We start from the raw sequence: 12035 nt of genomic DNA on the forward strand, positions 1-12035 counted from the left end.
GTTGGGTGGAGTAATAGTACCCAGAATGAGGAGAATGTTAATCTTCCATCAGCCCTGTCTTTGAGAGATTGGGCTTCAGACAAGGAAATAGGACAGGGAAAAAAGCTTGGGTCTCCCAAATTTTCATAATTGGCTATTAATATGAGAGAGAAATAATTTCTCTCAAGTAGCTGGCATTAGAGATGGTGTTCGCCTGGAATCTGAGGAGGGCAATGTTCATGGGTAATAGCAATCATTACACACATTTATTAAGCACCTATCTTATAAAGATTACTGTGCTAGGTGTTGATAGAAGCACAAAGCAGTCACGAAATAATGGAAATAGTTTTTGATTTAGAGAAAAAAAAACCTGCTTCCTACTGTGCACTGTTGTGATTTGGCAGCCCTGCTCCTACTATGTGCCTCTGGGCAAGTCATTTTACCTCTCAGGGTCCCAGTTTTCTCATCTCTAAAATGAAGAAGTTGAACTAGATCAGGAGTTCTTAACCTGGGGTCCATGAACTTGTTTAAAACATATTTAAATATAATTGGTTTCCCTTGTAATTCTGGGTATTTCATTTTATGCACTTAAAAACATTCCTTTTTAGAAAGGTATCCATGACACAAAAAAGGTTCACCTCTGGGCTAGATGATCTCTATGGTTGTCTTCAACTCCAAAAAACCTTATAATCTTATTCTAAGACACTATTCCTGCCCTCTTGCAACTTATTATAGTATAGGAGGATAAGCTACCATCAAATATAAAGTAATACTATGTATTAAAGCTAAATGTGTCAGAGGGTTACACAACAAAGTGTTAATTTATGGTCTTACTGGGGAAGGTTTTATTGATTGGGGGACCAGGGAAGGCTTCATGGAGAAGGTGGTATTTGCAGGATATTTAGGAATTCAAAAGGCAAAGGGGGGAAGGAGAGAAAATTCTAGGGTTAGGAAAAAGTCTGAGCAAAGACATGTGGAGGCTTAAGAATTCAGGAAACAGAGCTGTTCAGTGTAGGCTACAGTGCTAAAGCATAAAAGTCCATAGATAAGGGTGGTGCCAGGCTAGGCAATGGGGAGCTACTGAAGATTTTATGCACAGGAGTTACATCTCTCTCCTGAGCTTCAGTCCTGTATTACCAATTTACTTCCTTTCTGACATCTTGAATTGGATGTTCTGTAAGCATCTCAAATCAAACATGTCCAGAACAGAATTCATTCTCTTTCCCCCTGGCAAATATATTCCCCTAAAACCTCCCCTCTTCCCAATTTTCCCATTATTGTCAAAAACACTACCATTCTTCCAGTCACCTAGACTTTTACAACCACAATGTCATCCTTAACTGATTACTTATATGCACCCCGCACATCCAATCTGTTGTCAAATCTTGTCATTCTTACCTTTGCATTTCTTGTATATGTCTCCTCTCCATTGGAACAGCCACCACCCTTGGATACCACTCATCTGAACTACTGGGATCAAATTATAGTCTTCCTGTCCCTGGTCTCTCCACTTCAATCCATCCTCCAGATTCAGCTGCCAGAATAATCTTCAAGTCTGACCACATCACCACCATCACCCCCTACCTTCCATTTACATTGTATATATCTGTAATGGGGGGTTTGGCACATACCCAGACTACCTCTGATGTTACTGAACCATGGAGAAATAAATAGAGAAACTGCTTTCAGGAGAATGATGACATATAGTGGAGGTGCCTCAGAGAGACTTGAGCATATGTAGACATTCTGTAACTGATTCCAATTTGCTAACCATGTAGTTAGAAGCCTTTTCAATTGGTTGGGTAACCAGAACCAGAGTGTCTTCAAAAGACACTTGGGACCAGAGACTCGGCCATTATCTCTGGCTGTCCTCTCTTGGTTTGACTATCACTGAAGATGTCTGGTGAGAGACAGCTTTGTAAGGAGAGAAGCTTTGGGCTTTCTGCTCTCAGACATCCACCTGTGTGTATGGTCCTGTGAAATGGGATTTGGTCTTTTGCCAATGAATCTGCTCTTTTCCACTTTAGGTGAAGATATTAGAGTTTAGAGTTTAGAAAAGTCAAGAGAGACTAACATCCTAGTGTCCCAGAGCCCAGATTTTGCAGCCAGCTCAGGGGAGTGACCTTTGGGATCAAGCTTGTAGTTTGGTTACAGAGACAAGGAAGGACCTATCTGGCAGCAGAACTGGAACAGATGAGGAGGAAGAACTGAACTCAATTGAAGCTCACACTCCTCAGGCACTCAGGTGGGATAGAGAAGAGTGTGTCCCTGAGGTATTGGCAAATATTTGTACTTTTGTTATTGCTATATCTCAAAGTAAATGTCCCTTTGTAAAAACTTATTGATATTAAGTAGTTAAATGGAACTGGGACTTGCTGGCACCTAGCAGTGGATAGAATATTAGCAGTGGGACCTCTAGCCAAAGGCATTAGAGAAGAGCCACCCCTACTCTTCAGCTTTGCTCTGGGAGAGTGAACCCAGAGCACACTCAATATCTATCTTAGAGCATGTTTTCTCTCCCATCAGAATGTGAACTCCTTGTGAGCAAGGCTGTGTTTTTGCCTTTCTTTGTATCCTCAGTGCTTGGCATGTAATAAGTGCTTAGAAAATGTTTGTTGACTGACCGACTGATCCCTTGGGTCAAAGATCCCACCCCTACCAGGAGCAGTGATGTAGACTTACAGCAGCAAATGGCCCTGAAAGATTTTTTTTTGCATGTAGTATGAGAATGGAGTTTGTGGGCATTGTTCCTGAACTGCCAACCTCCTATGAAGAGGAAGGTGTGGATTTGAAGGCCCTAGATATTGTGATCCCAGAATCTGATCTCCTAGCAGAGAAAGGAGATTTCCTAGTCAGCACCAATTTTGGAGTTTCCAGATTTCCTAGACAGTGCCAGGATTAAAATTCCCTTGTATAACACTAGTTTTAAGAGTTCATAAGTTCCAAATATGCAAGAATAAGAACCGTTCTCTAACAAATGCATGGTCAAAAAATATGAACAAACAGTTCTCAGAAAGATTGTAAACTATAGATAAATAAAAAAGAATGTTCCAAATCACTAATGAGAGAAATGCAAATCAAAACAACTTAGAAGTTCCACTTCACAACCAACAAATTGGCAAACATGATAAAAGATGAGAATAGTGAACGTTGGAGGAGTTGTGGAAAGACAGGCATACTAAGGCATTGCTAATGGAGCTAGGAATTGGTCCAAACACTCTGGAAATTTGGAATTACACTAAGTGACTAAAATGTCCATATCATTTGACCCAGAGATCGTACTGCTAGGTGTAATATTGTAGGGAGTTCAGTTAGTCAGGTGCCAGGTACTATGCTAAGGTCAAGGGATGCAAAGAAAAATTAAAACAGAAAAAGGTCCCTGTTCTCAAGGAGCTCAATCCGATGGAGGAGACAAGTGCAAATAAGTGTACAAGCAAGCTAAATACAGGATAAATTGGAAATAATCAACAGGGCAAAGGCACCTGAATTAAAGGGGATTGGGAAAGGTTTCCTGTAGAAGGTTGGTTTTTAGCCAGGACTTGAAGTCAGAGACAATAAGGGTGAACATTCCAGGCATGGAAGACAGCAAGAGAAAATGCCCAGAGCCCTTAGATGGAGTATCTTATTCAAAGAACAGTAAGGAGCACTGGATGGATGGAGGTAGGGGGCGTAAGAAACTGTACAGGTAGGGGAGGGAGCAGGTTATGAAGAGCTTTGAACACCAAACAGAGGATTATATATTTGATCCTGGAGGTGATAGAGAGTCACTGCAGACTGAGTAAGAGGGTGAGAGCTGTGCTTTAGGAAGATTCCTTTGACAGCTGAGTAGAGGATAGAATGGAGTGGGGAGAGACTTGTGGCAGGGAGACCAACCAGCAGGCTATTGAAATAGTCCAGGTGTGAGGTGATAAGAGCCTGTATCAGGGTGGTGGCAGTGTCAAAGGAGAGAAGGGAATGTATATAAGAGATGTTAGGAAAGTAACATTGATAGGCCTAGGTAACAGATTGGATTTGGTAGGGTTGGGGTTGGGGGTAGAGGAGAGATTGAGAAGTTGAGCATGATACCTAGTCTGGGAGCCTAGCCCAGTAATGATGAGTGGGAGGATAGTGGTACCCTTAACAGATAAGAAGTGGGAAGGGTTTAAGGGGAAAAATAATTAATTCAGTTTTGGATATGTTGAGTTTAATATGTTTATGGTATGTCCACTGCCTATCCAATAGGGAATTGGAGATGTTATTCTGGAGATCAATGAAGTGGTTAAGGCTGGATAAGAAGTTATGAGACTCATCAGCATAGAGATGGTAATTGAGTCTTTGGGAGGCGATGAGATCACCAAGTGAAATAGGATACATTGAGAGAAGAGGGCCTAGGACAGAGCCCTATGGGATGCCTGTGGTTAGTAGGCATGATCTGGAAGAAGATCCAGCAAAAGAAGAGAAGGAGTAGTCAGGTAGGAGGATAACCAGGAGAGAGCAGTGTCCTAGAGAGAAGAGGGTATCAAAGAGAAGAGGGTGATTGACAGTGTCAAAGACTGCAGAGAGGTCAAAAAGGATGAGGACTGAGAAAAGGCCATCAGATTTGGCAACTAAGAAATCATTAGTAACTTTGGAGAGAATGGTTTTTGTTGAATGATGAGATTAGAAGCCAGACTATAGAGAGTTAAGAAGAAAAAGAGAAGAAAGGAAGTGAAGGATACTATTGTAGGTGTTTAAGGAGTTTAGCCACAAAAAGGAAGAGAGATACAGGACAATGTTTAGTCATTAAGGTTGTGATCCCATGGACCATAGTATACAGACCCTTCTATCCTGCACTGTTTCCTGAAGTCTGTTCAAGTTCATATTCATTGTTTCTATGATACTATCTATCTCTGCCACCATGTTCTTTTTGCCTTCGTATTTTCCAGCATCAAGGCCTTTTCCAGTGAGTCCTGTTTTCTCATTATATGACCAAAGTATTTAAGCATCAGCTTCAGTACTTGACCTCCCAGTGAATAGCCTGAATTAATTTCTTTAAATATTGATTGATTTGACCTCTTTGCTGTCCAAGGTACTTTCAAAAGTCTTCTCTAGCTTCACATTTCAAAAGTGTTGGTTCTACGGCATTTAGCTTTCCCTATAGCCTAACTCTCACAGTTATACATTGCTACTAAGAAAACCATAGCTTTGACTTATATGGACCTTTGTTAGTAAGGGGATGTTTCAGCTTTTTAGCATGTTGTTCAGATTTGCTATAGCTTTCCTTCCAAGAAGCAAACATCTTTTAATTTCAAGGCCACAGTCACTGTTTGCAGTGATCTTTGAGCCTAAGAATATAAAATATGACACTGTTTCCATTTCTTCTCTCCCTACTTGCCAGGAGGTAATGGGACCAGTAGCCAAGACCTTAGTTTTTTTTTGATGTTAAGCTTCAAGCCAGCTTTTACGTTGTCCTCTTTCACTTTAATCAAAAGGCTTAATTCCTCTTCACTTTGTGCCATCAGAGTGGTATCATCTGCATATCTGAGATTTTTTGTATTTCTCCTGGCAACCTTAATTCCAGCTTTTTATTCATCCAGCCTGGAATTTCAGATGATGTACTCTGCATATGTTATATAAATAAAATGACAATCTACAGCCTCGTTGAACTCCTTTTCTAATTTTAAACCAATTAGTTGTTCCGTGTTTGGTTCTAACTGTTGCTTCTTGGTCTGTATACAGGTTCCTCAGGAAACAGGTAAGATGATTTGGTACTCCCATCTCTTTGAAGACTTGCCACATTTTGTTGTGATCCACACAATCAAAGGCTTTAGTGTAATTAATGAAACAGAAGTAGATGTTTTTCTGGAACTCCCTTGCTTTCTCCATAATCCAGCAAATGTTGGCAATTTGGTTTCTAGTTCCTCTGCTTCTTCAAAAATTAGCCTGCTCCTCTGATAATTCTCCGTTCACATATTGCTGAAGCCTAGCTTGCAGAATCTTAAGCATAACCTTGCTGGTGTGTGAAATGAACACAGTTGTTCAGTAATTTGAACATTCCTTGGCATTGCCCTTCTTTAGGATTGGGACATAAACTGATCTTTTTCAATCTAGTGGCCACTGTTGAATTTTCCAAATTTGTTGGCATATTGAGTGCAGCACTTTAACAGCATTATCTTTTAGGGTTTTAAATAGCTCAGTTAGAATTCCATCACCTCTACTAGCCTTATTTTTAGCAATGCTTCCCAAGGCCCACTTGACTTCATGGTGATCATTGATGATGGTTAAGATCTTTCTTCTATGTTAAGATCTTTCTTGTATAATTCTTCTGTGTATTCTTGCCACCTCTTCTTAATCTCTTCTGCTTCTGTTAAATCCCTACCATTTTTGTCTTTTATCATTCCCACTTTTGCATGAATTTTCCTTTGATATCTCTAATTTTCTTGAAGAAATCTCTTGTCTTTCCAATTCTATTATTCTCTTCTATTTCTTTGCATTGCTCATATAAGACTTATTATCTCTCCTTGCTGTTCTTTGGAATTCTGCATCCAGTTGGGTTTATCTTTCCCTTTCTCCTTTACCTTTCATTTTCCTTCTTTCCTCAGCTATATGTAGTCTCATCAGACAGCCATTTTGCTTTCTTGCTCTTCTTTTTCTTTGGGAGGTTTTTTGTTGCTGCCTCCTATACAATGTTGTGAACCTCTGTCCATAGTTCTTCAGGCACTCCATCTACTAGATCTAATCCCTTAAATCTATTCAGCACCTCCAGTTCATATTCATAAGGGATATTATTTAGGTCATATCTATGCATTCTGATCATTTTCCCTACTCTTTTCAATTTAAGTCTGAATTTTGCAATAAGAAGCTCCAGATCTGATCTACAGTCTAGGTTTTGTTTTAACTGACTTTCTCCACCCTTGGCTGCAAAGCATATAATCAGTCTGATTTCTATATTGATCATCTGGTGATGTCCATGTGTAGGGTCACCTTTTGGTTTGTTGAAAAAGAGTGTTTGTCATGACCAGAGGGTTATCTTGACAAAACTCTACTAGTTTCTGCACTGCTTCATTTTGTATTCCAAGACCAGAATTGCCTGTTATTCCAGTTATCTTTTGATTTCCTACTTTAGCTTTCCAATACCCTATGATGAATGACCTTTTTTTGGTGTTATTTTTAGAACATGTTGTCTGTATTATGTATTATAGAACTGATCAACTTTGGCCTCTTTGGCATCAGTGGTTGGAGCATAGACTTGCATTACTGGGATGTTTGCCTTGGATTTAAACAGATATCATTCTGTCATTTTTTGAGATGATATCCCAGTCTTACCCTTTTATTGACTATGTGGGCTACTTCATTTCTTCTAAAGGAGTTTTATCCACAGTAGTATATGTAGTAATCATCTGAATTAAATTCATCCCTTACCATCCATTTAATTTCACTGACACACAAGATATTGATGTTTAATCTTTCCATCTCTTGTTTGACCACATCCAGCTTACCTTGGTTCATAGATATTACATTTCAGGTTCCTGTACAATATTGATCTTTACAGCATCAGACTTTCTTTTTGTCACCAGATGCACCCACGGCTGAGTTTCCTTTTGTTTTTGGCCCAGCTTTTTCATTAGTATTAGAACTACTTGTAGTCGTCCTCCATTCTTCTCCAATAATGTATTGGACACTTTTCAACCTGAGGACATCTTCTGATGTTATTTCTTTTATCATTTTAGCACTGTCCATAAGGTTTTATTGGCAAAGATACTGGGGTGTTTGCCATTTCCTTCTCCAGTGGATCACCTTTTGTCAGAATTCTCCGCTATGACCTCTCTATCTTAGGTAACCCTGCATGGCATAGCTCATAGTTTCTTTTTGGTTTGTTTTGTTTAATTTATTTCTTTTTATTTTAAAAAAATTTTTTGTTTTTTAAATTTATTTATTTTTTGTTTTCAACATTCACTTCCATAAGCTTTTGAGTTTTACATTTTCTCCCCCCTCCCTCCCTTCTATCCACCACAAGATGGCGCACAATCTGATATAGGTTATACATATACACTCCTATTAAACATATTTTCACATTAGTCATGTTGTAAAGAAGAATTAGAACCAAGAGGAGGAACCACCAGAAAGAAGAAACAAAACAAGACAGAAAGAAAAAAAGAACAAATAGTATGCTTCGATCTGCATTCAGACTCCATAGTTCTTTCTCTGGATGTGGATAGCATTTTCCATCATGAGTCTTTTGGAGATATCTTAGATCCTTGCATTGCTGAGAAGAGCTAAGTCTATCAAAGTTAGTCATCGCACAATGTGGCTGTTATTGTGTACAATGTTCTCCTGGTTCTGCTCACTTCACTCAGCATCAGGCCATACAAGTCTTTCCAGATTTTTCTGAAGTTCGTCTGCTCATCCTATTCCATTACATTCATATACCACAACTTGTTTGGCCATTCCCCAGTTGATGGGCATCCCCTCAATTCCTAATTCTTTGCCACCACAGAAAGAGCTGCATAGCTCACAGTTTCATTGAGCTATGCAAGACCCTTCACCATAACAAGGCAGTGATCTAGGGGGGATATAGGACAATAACTAGCAGCAATGGATGGATCAAGTGAGGATTTTTTAAGATGGGAGAGATGTGGTTATATTTGTTGGCAGTAGGAAGTAGCCAATAGACAGGGAGAGATTGAAGATAAGTGAGAAAGTAGGGATGATAAAAGACGCAATCTATAGAAGATGAGATAGAATGGGATCACTTGTTCTTGTAGAAGGGTTTACCTGGGCAAGGAAAAGGACCACCTCTTCATGTGAGACAGGGGTGGAAGAAAAAATAATGGCAAAAGGCATCTGGGTGAAATGAGGTGAGGACAAGGGGAGAAGAGGGAGCTCTGGGGGAATGGCTTCAATTTTTTCAGTAAAATATGAGGCAAGGATCTCAGCTGAAAGGGTGAAGAGATGAGGAGTCATAGGAGGTTTGAGGAGGGATAAAAAGATTTGGAAGAGCCCCTGTGGAGAGTGGAATAGTGAGTTGATTAGGGAAGTGTAGAAGGGTTGCCTAGCAGCAGATACGTACCAGTTGAGGTTCTGTGACATAAATTTAGAGTGGAAATCACCATGGCTTCATGATTTTCTCCAGCTTCATTATGTGTAGGTGCAAAAGCAGCAGATAGTGGGAGTAATCCAAGGCCAAGGCTTTGCAGAGCAAGTTTGTCAATATTATAAGGGAACAAAGGACTAAAGAAGACAGTGTAGAGTTGAATTGGCTCACCAAGGGGTCAAGATGGAAAAGAAACAAAAGAGTGGCTAGTGCAAGAGTGATGACCTGGGAGAGAACTGAGAGGTTGAGGAATCGGAGCTCACAGTGTTGAACAAAAGATGAGATTTGGGGGTTGAAAGATAGAGGTAGAGGTCCAGTCAGTACTAGAAAGGGAGGTCAGAAAGAATATCATCAAGAGGGATCCAGGTCACAGTGAGAGTTAAAAGACAGAAGGGGTGGGAAGGTAAAAGATTTAATATGAAAGCAAATTTGTTGCCTATGGAATAGGTATTCCAAAATGTACAATGGGCAGCTTTACAGTGGAACATTGAGGGTGTTGGATTGAGGGGAGCAGGAATAAAGGATTGGGTGAGGCAGAGTATTATTGTAGCACCACCTTGTTAAATTATATACATATACATATATATGTATATATATACTAAAAAATATGCATAACAGAAGTACAAAATTTCTGATATAATCCTTTTCTTTGTATATTGAAATGTTTGTTTGTTAATAATTGTTAAATTCATGACCTGGCTGTGAAGAACACAAGAGAAAACTTATATAACCTGATGCAAAGTGTAGTAAGCAGAACCAGGAAACAATATGCACAATGACTACAATAATGTAAGTGGGTGGAAAAGCGAGAGAAAGGAAAGTGAACACAACATAGTTATAATGATCAATCTTGGTCCTAAAGAAGAAAAATTACATGTCTTTCCCTTCTTTTCAGGAGTAGGGGACTATGGACATGAAACGTGGCAAATATTATCAAGTTTGCTGATATGTTGGTTTTGCTGAACCAACCTTTTTTTTCATCCTTACTTTCTGTTCTTTATTATAAAGAATGCCTCTCTGAGGAAGGAAGGTGGGGAGGGGAAGTTTGTATTGAGAAATTAAGGTGATGTAAAAACAAAAGCTATCAAAAATTTTTTAATAAGTTCCTGTGTTCTGAGAGTTCAAGCACCAGGTCTTCTAGAGAGAGATTTCCTGATTCAGCACTACCTTTGGTGAAAACAGAAGATAGTCCATATGATTCTTGTATGGTGTTCTATTGAAGAACAAAGCTTGTGAGTTATTCAAACAGTGCATGTCTGATGAAAGAGTTTGCTTTTTCAGCGTGCTCCAAAGCCTGGTTACATTTTGGTGAAGTCTAAACCACAGGGTGGCACTACAAGTCTTGGGGAGACTATAGGACTCTGTGGGAAAGAAGGACACACTGGAATGACAGAGCGTTGCTATGACAGCATCCCCAAGTTCAATTCCTTCTGGGAGGAGCTGATGTACTATGTGAGCACTTTATGGATTCCCATGAGTCTTTAGCATCTTATGCATTTTTTGTGGGATGATATAAAGGTCGTCCAATAGCCATATCCATTGTACACTGAGTGCCTGGGCGTGATTTGGGGTTCCTGCTACCCATGTTTGCAACACCCTAAGCACAGGCTATAACAGATTTATTTTGGAATTTTTCTAGGATTAGTCCAGGTGAATGTATAAGCTTCAATTTACTATTATGTTCTTGTCTGTGAGGCCATTTTTTAAAAGGCCCAAATCCATAGTAATCTTGCACTTGGAAGTATAGTTAGGAAATGACTTGTGTTTATGCCTCCAGTTAGAGAACAGATCTCTAACAATGGACTGAGAGTTACCCTACAAATCTCACTCTCACCTATGTGGTTCCCAGAGCGAGTTGTCCCATGTCTTCATGCTTCAAAAAAGGGGAATAGGGTCAACAACAGATGTTTATGAGAATCTGGTCAAATGTATTCTTTAGCAGAATAGAAAAACACAAGGGAAAGTTAAGTAGGGTTAGGACACATCCATTCCTAGAGACGATTTTTCTCTCCAACTATCAGAGTGAGCACCTGCAATAAAACAGTTACATACCTCTCCATTTTTTCCATGGAGAGATCCCCTCACATGGCCTCGAATAAGGGGACTTCATACATTGTAATCACTGATTTGCCATGACTGTGCTACTGACACCTCTCCTTTCTCCATCTTCTCTCTTGAGTCTTAAAACTCCTGCTGCAAGTGAAGAACCCACAAGCAGCAGGATAGAACACTAGGCTTGGAGTCAGGAAGACTTGAGTTCAAATCTGGCCTCAGACACTAGCTATGTGGTGACCTTGGACAAGTCTCTTAACCTCTGCCTCAATTTCCTGAACTGTAAAATGAGGATAATAATAACACCTACCTCCTAGGGTTGTTGTGAGGATCAGATGAAATAATCTATAATAAGCCACCTGGCAAATAGTAGATACTTAATAAGTTGCTTCCTTCCTTCCTTAAAGAAGTATGGGGTCAAATTGCTAGAAGGCTTAACCACATGAATACTGAAGGACCCAAAAATTATAGCAAGGGATGAAGTAGAGAAGAGGACCATGAACCAGGTACTGAAGCCATAGTGAAACTTGGAGAAATAAATAGGAGGACAGTAGATGACAACAATGAGTATGAGAGGGTAATATAGATGACTAGTTTGGACCTAAGAGGAGAGGTCATTAAAGGATAGTGGTAGAGTTTGGAATTTTTATTAGTTTGAGTGCGCAGGAAAGGTTATTGGGAACAAACTGGGAGTTCCAAAGTAGCATGAGCTAGATGTTGAATGAATTTGGTTGGAGTTGGCCTGAGGAGAAATAAAACCATTTAAAGTTGGGATGATACTCTAAGAGGAGGTAGCCTGATGGTACTTATATCTGAGGTGGTAAGCCTGAATGACTAAAGTAAGCCAATACAACAGGATTGGTAGATTGGTGAGACATAGAATTTGGAATTGGTGTTGAGGTAGGAGCCTCCTTAGCACACAAGTCTTCTTTGCTTCTTGATGATGGAGCTG

The 12035-nt window shown here is 39.7% G+C and overlaps 1 protein-coding gene across 2 annotated transcripts in view; it reads left to right on the forward strand.

The window, feature by feature from the left end:
- Positions 1-12035, forward strand: part of ZNF318 (zinc finger protein 318) — a 71744-nt gene that overhangs the window by 51866 nt on the left and 7843 nt on the right. The window contains exon 9 of one of the 2 annotated variants that reach the window (XM_027838325.1): positions 1418-1434. The exons of the other annotated variant lie outside the window; for it this stretch is intronic. The gene's annotated coding sequence lies outside the window, so the exon portion shown is untranslated. Of the gene's footprint in view, positions 1-1417; positions 1435-12035 lie in introns of those variants that run through there. 2 annotated transcript variants of the gene reach the window in all.

The sequence above is a fragment of the Vombatus ursinus genome, unplaced genomic scaffold (genome assembly GCF_900497805.2).
Source record: "Vombatus ursinus unplaced genomic scaffold, bare-nosed wombat genome assembly UNPS02014826.1, whole genome shotgun sequence".
Classification (NCBI taxonomy): domain Eukaryota; kingdom Metazoa; phylum Chordata; class Mammalia; order Diprotodontia; family Vombatidae; genus Vombatus; species Vombatus ursinus.